We start from the raw sequence: 11543 nt of genomic DNA, 5'->3' as shown, positions 1-11543 counted from the left end.
TCCGGGGATGGGGCCTGGCAAGGCTGCTGCACGGCTTCTCCCTTTGGAGCCTTCCAGCACCGTGTGCGGTGTGCTGGGCCGGCCAGGGCAGCAGGGGCTGCGGAGCGGGTCGGGAGGTACTCGTTCTCGGGGCCCTGCCAGCAAAGGGGAGTGACCCGGAGCACGAGAGCCTGCTGAGGGGGGTGCCAGGGAGCAACGTGAGACCTCGTGTGCGCCTGCAAGAACCTAAGATAAATAAATGCCTCCTTAAATGTCATCTCACTTCCTTCCCCTAGTCCCTGTCCTGCACCCCGGTCACTGCGCCTCAGGGAGTCTGTGAGACACGCAGGATTGCAGGCAGAGGAGGGGGGCGCGGAGTCGAGAGCATTCTTGGCTCTGGGACAAGACCACTGCTTCTAGCCTTGGCTGCACATTGGAAGCCCCTGGAAGCTTTACCGAGTCCTGCCGTCTGGGCCCCAGCCCCAGAGGCTCTGATTTAGTTGATGGGGTGCAGCCTGCCATGGGCTTTTTCAAAGCTCCCCGGGGGATTCTTTTTTTTTTTTAATTTTATTTTATTTTATTTAATTTATTTATTCATTTTTAGAGAGGAGAGAGAGAGGGAGAGAGAGAGAGAGAGAGGAGAGAGAGACAGAGAGAGAGAAGGGGGGAGTAGCTGGAAGCATCAACTCCCATATGTGCCTTGACCAGACAAGCCCAGGGTTTCGAACCGGCGACCTCAGCATTTCCAGGTCGACGCTTTATCCACTGCGCCACCACAGGTCAGGCCCTCCCCGGGGGATTCTAGCGAGCAGCAAAGTGGGAGAACCTGTGCTCTAGACTGCGCAGGGCAGGTGCGTTGACCGGTTTTCCTTTCGTTGGTTTTCAGACCACCAAGCACAACACAGACTTGCACAGGCAATACCAACACATAGCCCGCAGTGGACGGCGCAGGAGGGTGGGAACCAGTCTACAATCCAGTCCCCAGTCTGTACCAGATGCATCTTGTCTTGTTATTTAATAACCAAGCCCAGGAAGTGGGTGTTCCCAGACTCGGGGTGCAGGTGAGGAGCCTGAATCTCGGCCACGCTGACCATGTCATCCAGGTGGAGCAGCCGGGGGTGGCAGAGCCACAGATGAATTGACATGTGACAAGTGGAGGCAGGATTGAGTCAGCACTGTTGTTTACAGGCTAGATTTTCAAACAAAGCATTTCTGGGGTCAGCTGGTGGAGGACAGGGTTTTGCAAAGAGTTGAGCCCCCAGCTTGTCTTCGGGCCGCAGGACAGAGGGGGGTAGGAGGAAAGGCTGTTCTAGTTTCTCCTCTCCCATCAGATTCCGGTTGGAATCTGGTCTGAACCAGTGGCCCCAAGTGATTTTAAAGAAAGTGCCACTTTCTCTCCCTCTCCTTTAAACTACAGAAGTCCCTGGACCTAAAGCAAGTTGAATAGTGTGATAAAACAAGGGGACCCCTCACTTCCAAAACAACACACACACACACACACGCTCATGCACACGTGTGCATACCAGAGTTGCAGCAATTCTGCCAATTAGGTCATTGGATTCAATCAGAATATACTCATGGCGGGGTAAATAGGAGACTGTTAGTCAGTAACATCATACTTCGGGTTACTGAGTAATTGTGTGGGGAGCCGGTCCCAGCCTCCTGAAAACACCCCAGGTATTTAGCCACAAAAGCTTCTGAAGATATGGAGGAAGCATTCGAGGTGAGGCTTAGAAGATGCTGAGAGTTGCTATTTAATAGGTAACTTTATGCAAAAGAACGATCACACTGGCTTCCCAAACCAGTGACAATGCTGTGAGCAGCTTTTTGCAGGGGTGGAAAAGTTCCCCGCATCCTGCCACCGGCTCCTTCTGCTTTCTTAGGGCGGTTCATGCAGGAGCAGTGGGGCAGGGAGGGAACGCAGGCCCCGTGTGGGGAGAGCTGCCTGGGGTCCTGTTTGGCCACTCACAGGCTTCCTCGCCTTGGGCAGGGGGCTTAGCCCCTTCGTCCTGGTGTGCTCATAAACACTGGGACTTCAGCTTCTACCCGGAATGGAGTAACAGGGACTGGATTTACTCTTCCACCTGAAATAATGAACAAACAACAGACCAAATACATGAAAGAGTTGTTTTCAAAACACGGGTCATCAGGCCACAAGGTTTATCTCTGCTTATGGCCTCGTGAGAGTTTCTGGGTCATGGCCCAGGGAGAGAGGACTAAGGTCAGAGGGGAGAAATGGAAGTATACTATTGTAAGGTTCTCATGTTTGATGTGAAGTGGTACGATATCACTTGAAGGTAGACAGTGTTAAGTTTAGGGTGTATGCTATAAATGCTAAAGCAACCACTCAAATAGTAACGGGTTAGAGCCAATGAAGGGGATAAAATGGAATCATCGTAAACACTCAATCCAAAAGTAGGCGAGAAAAGGGAACAAAAACCAGATGGGAACAAATAAAAAACAAATAGGAAGATGAGAGACTCAAGCCTCATCATATCAATAATCACATTAAACATAAGTGGTCTAGGCCCTGGCCGGTTGGCTCAGCAGTAGAGTGTCGGCCTGGCATGCAGGGGACCCGGGTTCGATTCCCAGCCAGGGCACACAGGAGAAGCGCCCATTTGCTTCTCCACCCCCCCCCTCCTTCCTCTCTGTCTCTCTCTTCCCCTCCCGCAGCCAAGGCTCCATTGGAGCAAAGATGGCCCAGGCGCTGGGGATGGCTCCTTGGCCTCTGCCCCAGGCGCTAGAGTGGCTCTGGTTGCAGCAGAGCGATGCCCCAGAGGGGCAGAACATCGCCCCCTGGTGGGCAGAGCATCGCCCCTGGTGGGCGTGCCGGGTGGATCCCGGTCGGGCGCATGCGGGAGGGAGTCTGTCTGACTGTCTCTCCCCATTTCCAGCTTCAGAAAAATACCAAAAAGAAAAAAAAAAACATAAGTGGTCTAAACATCATTTAGAGATTGTCATGTATTTTTGGATATTAACCTCTTATCAGATACCTGGTTTGTAAATATAAATATTTTCTCTCCTTCCATAGGTTGTCTTTCCATTTTGTTGTTTCCAAGAAACACACTTTATATATAAAGATGCAAATACGTAAAAAGTAAAAGGATGGCAAAAGATATACCATGCTAACACCACTCAAAGCCGGCATGGCTGCCTTAATATTGGACAAAGTAGATTTCAGAACAAAGCACATTACCTGGGTGATCTCTATCAATATCTCTATATCTAATCTCTAGCTATAATTTAGGAAGCAGTGATCTTTGCCTCATTGGAGTTTGGTAAGAACCAAGTGAGATAATATCTGGAAAAGTGCTTTGTAGACTGTAAAACCGGAACCAGGTGTCATTAGGCTTTAATTATTAGAAATTAGACTCTCCGAGTCCGTATAAAGAGCAGGCAGCCAGGTTTGAACTATTTGATTCTCAAGAGCAAAAGGACCCACCACCCAGGGGCTGGCCAGAGCAGGTGGGGCCCAGTGCACGTGTGCCTGGACCGGCACTCAGCCTGGCATGTGTGCTGGGATCTGTGGGCATGCGGGCTCTCAGCTGCAGGAGCTCTGGAATCCCAGCAGGTGCTTGGCTGAAAAGAACAGGACAATGATGACAGTGCTAACCCCCCCTTTTTTTTTCCTGTATTTTTTTTTTCTGAAGCTGGAAACGGGGAGAGACAGTCAGACAGACTCCCGCATGCGCCCGACCGGGATCCACCCAGCACGCCCACCAGGGGCCACGCTCTGCCCACCAGGGGGCGATGCTCTGCCCCTCCGGGGTGTCGCTCTGCCACGACCAGAGCCACTCCAGCACCTGGGGCAGAGGCCAAGGAGCCATCCCCAGCGCCCGGGCCATCTCTGCTCCAATGGAGCCTCGGCTGCGGGAGGGGAAGAGAGAGACAGAGAGGAAGGAGGGGGCGGGGGTGGAGAAGCAAATGGGCGCTTCTCCTATGTGCCCTGGCCGGGAATCGAACCTGGGTCCCCCGCACGCCAGGCCGACGCTCTACCGCTGAGCCAACCGGCCAGGGCCAGTGCTAACCCCTTTTTGATGTTCTTCTCATATATCAGTCTTACCTGGTCAGGACTCATGTCATCATCTCTACTTAACATTGAAGGAAATGGAAGCCCCACATGACACAGCCATTAACCCAACAAGTCAGAGGTTAGACCTATGAAGACTAGAGCAGAGCCCAAGCCTTAAACACGACCCTCACGGAGAGGTGAGGTGCAGGGAAGGTCTCAGCCAGCAGGGGGTTACGCTGAATTCCATAGGAGGGAAGCGGTGGGATGTGGGGTAGGACAAGCCTCTCCACCGTCCACTACAGGCGGGACATCCCTGCACCTCCCCCATCCACCTCCTCCCCCAGCCCCAGGGTCCTTACCTAGCAGGGGCCAGCAGATGAGCCCCTCGGGGGCTGCGCCATATTCCTCTGACTGCCCTCCAGTCCGGAGTCTCAACCCTGCCTCCCAGTCACGTAGAACCTCAGTTTTCTTGTCTGAAGAATGGGATAATAGTAATGGCCCCTGGTGGTTGTCCCGAGGTTCTGTGAGAGTTTTTTTTTTAATTTTTAATTTTATTATTTTATTTATTCATTTTTAGAGAGGAGAGAGAGACAGAGAGAGAGAAGGGGGGAGAAGCTGGAAGCATCAACTCCCATATGTTCCTTGACCAGGCAAGCCCAGGGCTTTGAACCGGCAACCTCAGTGTTTCCAGGTTGACGCTTTACCCACTGCGCCACCACAGGTCAGGCCTGTGAGAGTTTTAATAAAATGCTAACACGTGACATGGAATTGCTCCTGTCTCTTCTCTCTCCCCTTCCCATGCCTGACCATGCTGTCCCCTCTCAGTGATCTCTTTTCTCCCTTCAGACCCTCCTCTGCTCCTCATGGCCCTTGGAACCCAGGCTCTGCCCTGCCATGGGGCAGGTGGAAGGATTTTTTTCATGACCCTCAAAGGTGGTGCTGGTGACAAGAGGAAGGACCGGGTGGAGAAAGCATGAGTGCCCCATGAGCCTGAGTTTGTTAGTGTTTCACTGGTTTGTGTATACGGGGGTTCTCAGGTTACAACACAGTTCTCTTTCCACCATAGTGATGTAACCGGAATTTTGGTGGAAGTCGAAATACACCAAGCCTGTCACTTACCTATCCTAACAGTTGTAAAATCATAATCTAGAACATAAAAACACAACTAAGCCACAGAAAAAGAACATAAATATACTGTCCTGTATACTGTACTATAGTAACAGAAAAGTGACAAAAAATGAGTATAAAAAAATTCCTTGCCTTTATTCCTGTGGTTGGCTCCCACACTGGAAGGGGCATTGCAAGGTGGGAGAGAGTGACCTATTGGGGGGAGGAAGCTGGGGAGGCAGGAGAACCTGCAGAAGGAGCTGGAGACACTGGGTCAGGTGAATCAGGATTGCCTAAGGAACATGCAGGAGACACTGGAGACGATTTTGCCTGTACTACAGGTGTTTCAGCTTGAGAAGCAGCTGATGTAGAGGGTACAGGATCTGTGGCAGGCCTCTCCACCTTCTTAAAGAATTGTTCCAGGCTAGTCTGGAAGGTTGATGACTTCTTCTCTTCCAAAATCTGCCAATAGCATTGCAAGGCATCCATAAGAGCTCTGTAGACCTTATTGAATCTGTCATCACTGGGGTCCTCAGCCTGAAATTTTGCCAAGCCACCCTCACCATAGAAAAACCTTCTGCCAAACCCCTGGTAGTAAATCTCTTGGGTTCTGGGGTTTCTGTCTCTTCCTCTTCAATCAGCTGCTTCTTCAGCTGGATGAGGTGCTCAGCAGACAGCTCCTCTCCATGGGATGCCAGTAGCTCATGGCTTTTCTCTTCTTCGAAGCACTACCATCTGAAGACTCTTTCATTGAGGAGCCATGATAAGGGCCAAAAAGTCACCAAAAAACGCAACACAAACGGAACACTTGCGCTTTTAACAGTCAAAAATGGCGTAGGTGAGAGCAGTGGGGGCGCCAGTCCTCTCGCTCCAGGCCGTGTTACTGCGCATGCTCCAGGCCGTGTTACTGCGCATTCGTCTGCCGGGCTCAACCAAACTAGTTCGCCCACATAGTTCCTAAGTACGACGTTAATGGCATAAGCTGAAGCACTCACATCTCAATTTTTTTTAAAAGTTTCTTTCTGGGAGTGAATGTCGCAAACTCAAAACATTGTATGTCGAGACTGTCCAGAGGACCCCCTGTATTTTTTTAATCTAGGTGAAATTCACATAACACAGTTGACCATTCGAAAACATACAATTCAGTAGCATTTACTGCATTCACAATGTTGTGTCACACCACCCTTCTCTAGTTTCAAAACTTTTTCATCACCCCCGAAGAACACCTGTATCTATTGAGTCATCACTTCTCTTTCCTCCCCGCCCCGCCCCCTGGCAACCACTGATCTGCTTTCTCTCTCTCTCCATACATTTGCCTATTCTAGTCATTTCATACAGGAGGGATCATACAATATAGGACTTTTGTGACTGGCTGCTTTCACTTAACATGTTTTTGAGGTTTATCCAAGTTGTAGCATGAACCAGTACTTAATTCGTTTTAGTGGCTGAGTAATGTTTTATTGTATGAACATACTGCATTTTGTTTATCCAGTCATTGAAGGACAGGTGGGTTGTTTACACCTTTCAGATAGTTGTGGATAGTACTGTTGTGACCATTGGCGAACAAGCGTCTGCTTGAGCACCTGTTTCCAATTCTTTGGGGCATACACCTAGGAGTGGAATTAATTGCTGGGTTGTATGGTAATTTTATGTTTAACTTTGGAGAAACTGCCAAACTGTTTCTACAGCCGCTATCCCTCCTTTTAGTTTTTTTTTTTTTTTTTTTTTGTATTTTTTTTCTGAAACTAGAAACCGGGAGAGACAGACTCCCGCATGCGCCAGACCCAGATCCACCCGGCACGCCCACCAGGGGGCGACGCTCTGCCCACCAGGGGGCGACGCTCTGCCCCTCCGGGGCGTCGCTCTGTTGCGACCAGAGCCACTCTAGCGCCTGGGGCAGAGGCCAAGGAGCCATCCCCAGCGCCCGGGCCATCTTTGCTCCAATGGAGTCTCGGCTGCCGGAGGGGAAGAGAGAGACAGAGAGGAAGGAAAGGGGGAGGGGTGGAGAAGCAGATGGGCGCTTCTCCTGTGTGCCCTGGCCGGGAATTGAACCCGGGACTTCTGCACGCCAGGCCGACGCTCTACCGCTGAGCCAACCGGCCAGGGCCACCCTCCTTTTAGTTTTAAGATTACTTTATTCTAAGTGGAAAGATGATTTATTGAGCATTTTTGTTTTAAAGTAATTTTTAATATTATAAAATCATATATATGTTTATTGTCACAATTCAACTAAAGAGATTTCTAGAAGAAAAAAGTCTTTTATCTGTTTCATCCTACTCCTTTCCCTGTGACCGACCAGTGTTAATTCTTTGGTCTATATCCTTTCAAACATTTTTCTATGCATTTATATAGTTTTTGAATTTTCTTTTATATATATACACGTCATACTATCCGTATTATTTTGCTTTGTAATCTTTCTATTCATTTTCTTGCCACTTTATTTATTTATTTATTTTTTTTCTGAAGCTGGAAATGGGGAGAGACAGACAGACTCCCGCATGCGCCCAACCGGGATCCACCCGGCAGGCCCACCAGGGGCGACGCTCTGCCTCGACCAGAGCCACTCTAGCGCCTGGGGCAGAGGCCAAGGAGCCATCCCCAGCACCCGGGCCATCTTTGCTCCAATGGAGCCTTGGCTGCGGGAGGGGAAGAGAGAGACAGAGAGGAAGGAGGGGGGGTGGAGAAGCAAATGGGCGCTTCTCCTATGTGCCCTGGCCGGGAATCGAACCCGGGTCCCCCGCACGCCAGGCCGACGCTCTACCGCTGAGCCAACCGGCCAGGGCCTTTCTTGCCACTTTAGCTTGTTCCAGTGACTGTCCTGGAGTGGTCACTAAGAGCCTCAGGACCCTCAGATCTGAGGCTGGACTTTGCACTGTGTGAAAAAAATCTGGGCTTCAGATGCGGACAAGCCGCCCGTGGGTGGCTGGATAAATAAATGTATTGTAGTTGTTCTTCTGTTATCTGCATTTCTATTTTCTTATAAAATGAATCTGAATTGCTTTTATAATAAGAGAAATAAAATGAGGAAGAAGAATTGAGGTCCAGAAGGCCCAGCCCACAGCTTGTATCTTAATTTAGCACTTACTTCACACTCCTGGTTGCATAATGAGTTGTTTATGTGTTTGTTTCCCTAGAGGGCAGACAGCGGCTTCCTCTTCCGTGGCCCTCCCTACTCCTGCCTATTGTGTGCCAGGCACACAGGTGGCTCCTCCCGCTGGGGCTGCAGAGGAAAGGGTGGGTTCCAAAGACCCCCACGTGCCCTCAGTTCAGGTTCACCGCTGATGTGCATCTTCTCTGTGTTGGGGGTTGGGGGAGCTCGCCCCCTGGCTGGTCACGCTCCGCGCGGGGCATCTGGGCCTGCCACAGCCTCCGTCTCCGCCTCCGTGGGAAGCTGGGTGTGAGCGCAGGGGCAGCTATTTATGTGGCCCCAGCCAGGGTGCCTGTGGCAGGCGGCACCCAGCTGAGGAAGTAATTAGAGTGCCGCCAGGAGCAGGAAGCAGGGAGAGGCTTGGAGGCACCGGCTCCCTTTCCAGAGAGCTATAAATAGCCGGTCTGTTGGCGGAGGCGGAGCAGCACACACAGGAATAGAGGTGGGAGCAGCCAGTGCCTGGGTGCGGGGGTGGGAGCCATCCTCTTGGGCTTGTCTGTCTGTCAGTCTGGTTTGGGAAGGTGCAGGGGAGTAGTAGCACTGCCTGGCAAGGGGCATGTGGTCCAGAAGTTACCTGGCCAGGCCCTCCTTTCCCGGCCTGGGGTTCTCCCACCTGTCCCCTCACAAGACTCGCTGCCTGGGCTCAAGATCCTGGCTGGGCTCAGACCCTTAGTCGGGGCATCAGGACAGCCCCGCAGACTCCTGCTGGGCCCAGCTCCCTGCCTCATCTTTACACCAGGAGCTGTTGAGGGCTGGGGTGGGGTTCCAGAGCCTTGGGATCATTTATAGCATTTTCGAGGGAACACACACACTCTCTCTCTCTTCTGGTACTGGGCAGCTCTGCACCTGACTCATCCGAAAACACTATAAATAACCTGGAGGAGGGACATTGGCTGTCCCACCCTGGATCCCCCACGCGCTGTGAGCAGGTGGCAGGCACCAAAGGCCCCAGGGCTTTCTGGACGCTGTGGGCTGTGACGGAGAGAACTAGCTCACTCTGGTTGGGAGCCAGAGCCAGGGGTGCTGGGAGGGTCACCAACTTCTGGTAACTGGTATTACAGCACTTCTGGAGCCCGGAGGGGGCCTCCTCTCCAATACAGCTATGGCTACAATGTTGTCTGCGTCGCTGCCTGTGGGGGTGCATGGAGCCAGTCTGAGCTAAAGTTGCTGGGTGACCCAGGATGAGACCCTTCCCCACTGGGTAAAATGAGTGAGTGCTGAGGGCCTGTTCTGTAGTCCCATTTCTGACATGGCACACGGTAAGTGTAGCTGAGTGCCTAGACATTCCCAGATCACCATATGGGTGTGTGTTGGGTGTTGGGGAACAGGAGGAGGAACAACGAGTCACATCTGGAGCCCCGTGTGCTAGAGAATCTCTCATTGATCAGGGCCAGATGTCTAAAGGGTAACATTGGAGAGGGTCTGATTGTTGTCCCGAGAGAGCAGAGACATTTGACCATGTTACCACAGAAGCCTACTGGGACCTGAGAAGCTGACTTCAGCTTTATGGCTAGGGCATGTGTAATTTGTGAGGTATTGAGCTCCCTGCCCCTGAATGAAAGCTGTTCTATAAGGTGAGGAGGAAGAGGATCCCCACTGGGTGAGGGGCTGTAGTTCAGCAGTTCCCAATGGGACAGGGCTTCAGAATCCCTGAAGGAGTTTGGCAATAATACAGATCCCTAAGTTTCCCCAAGCTACTTACTGAGTGGGACCCTCCAGGGGTGGGCTAGGAGTCTGGGCGCCATGGCCCCATGTTGGCCTCAGTTCTGTACTTCTGTGGTGCTGACGTCCGAGGGCTGGGGCAGAGCTAGCCCAGTTTCCCCTCCCCTAGATGTGCAACCCCAGGGAGCCTTCAGGCACTTGGCAACTACTAATATGGTAACAACAGCTCAAACGACCCCAGCAGACCAGGAATATGAAGCTTAATCAGTTGATTTGGCAGCCACCACATGGTGTCCTTGGAGGCCACTGAAGAAACAGATGTCCTTTGCCCTGGGTTATAGATGACCATAGCAATGCCCAGGTGAAATAATGTGCTCACAGCCTCACAGCTGGGGAGAGGCAGAGTAGGATTTGAGCTTGAGTCTGGCTGATTCTAAAGTGCACCTCCCCTTCCGCTAATGTGATATCAGCCCAAGATTTTGCATATACCGTATTTCCCCAAGTATAAGATGCACCTTTTCCCCAAAAATTTGGCGTCTAAAAACTGGGTGTGTCTTATATAGTGGTTGTAGACTTTTTTACTTGCATTTCTTGCTTTTTCACGCTTGTTCTTGCGCTCATTGTTGAAGACAGCGATTTATCATCAGACACAGGTGAGGACAAGCTAATGGATGGGAGTTTGACAGCGATGAGGAGTTGTATGAGTTTTATGATGAATAAAACTTGAGTTTAATAACTTTATGTAATACTTTTTTTTAAACTTCGGGCCCCAAAATTGTGGTGCATCTTATAGATGGGGAAATACGATATCTATCCCAGGTCAGTGGTATATGCACATAAGTGAAATGTTTGAAAGTAATGTGATTTAGAATAAAATTGCACTGGAGAAGTTTAAACTACCCTAGGATAACCCAATATAGTGTCTGAAGAATTTGAACCTGAGGCCTACCTGGCTGCAAAACTGATTGTTAAGAAATGCAGGTGAAGAAGCATTGGCCCCTGGTCTTGAGCTCGCGGGATGCTTGCGAGGTCAGCTGCAGGATGGTTGCAATGCCTTGAATTTCTGGGGAGGATGGCATGAGCCACCATGCTGGAGGTTCAGGGAGGACCTGTCCCCCCAAAGAGGCAGAGCTCATTGCTCATTGCCTAGAACTGGGTCACACTGCCTCTTTTAGCTGCAAGGAAAGCCAGGAAAGTATATAACATTTTCAGACTCTAGCAGGCGTCCCCAAACTACGGCCCGCGGGCCGCAATGCGGCCCCCTGAGGCCATTTATCCAGCCCCCACTGCACTTCTGGAAGGGGCACCTCTTTCATTGGTGGTCAGTGAGAGGACCACTGTATTTGGCAGCCCTCCAATGGTCTGAGGGACAGTGAACTGGACCCCTGTGTAAAAAGTTTGGAGACCCCTGCTATAGGCAGAGGGAGGCAAAGAATAAGAGGTTGAAAACAGCCAGAGAGTGGGTATGTGACCAACTGATTTCTGAAATCTGGTAATCATAATCAGAGCGACGCTGAAGATAATAAGAAGGCTGGGAAAGAGTTTAAATCATAAAGGAGAGAGAAAAGGACCTGGTTTGAGAGATATAAGAGGAAGTCTGCCAGGAGGCTTCTGGGAAATTTTCTTGAAGAT

At 50.9% G+C, this 11543-nt stretch overlaps 1 protein-coding gene across 1 annotated transcript in view; it reads left to right on the top strand.

Moving 5' to 3' along the window:
• The first annotated feature begins 8642 nt into the window (after positions 1 to 8642).
• GOLGA7B (golgin A7 family member B) overlaps positions 8643 to 11543 on the top strand; it is a 33224-nt gene continuing 30323 nt past the window's right edge. Inside the window, exon 1 of the mRNA XM_066355264.1 lies at positions 8643 to 8691. The gene's annotated coding sequence lies outside the window, so the exon portion shown is untranslated. The remainder of the gene's footprint in view (positions 8692 to 11543) is intronic.

The sequence above is a fragment of the Saccopteryx leptura genome, chromosome 13 (assembly GCF_036850995.1).
Source record: "Saccopteryx leptura isolate mSacLep1 chromosome 13, mSacLep1_pri_phased_curated, whole genome shotgun sequence".
Taxonomy (NCBI): Eukaryota; Metazoa; Chordata; class Mammalia; order Chiroptera; family Emballonuridae; genus Saccopteryx; species Saccopteryx leptura.
This window is presented reverse-complemented; position numbering and strand designations above follow the sequence as displayed.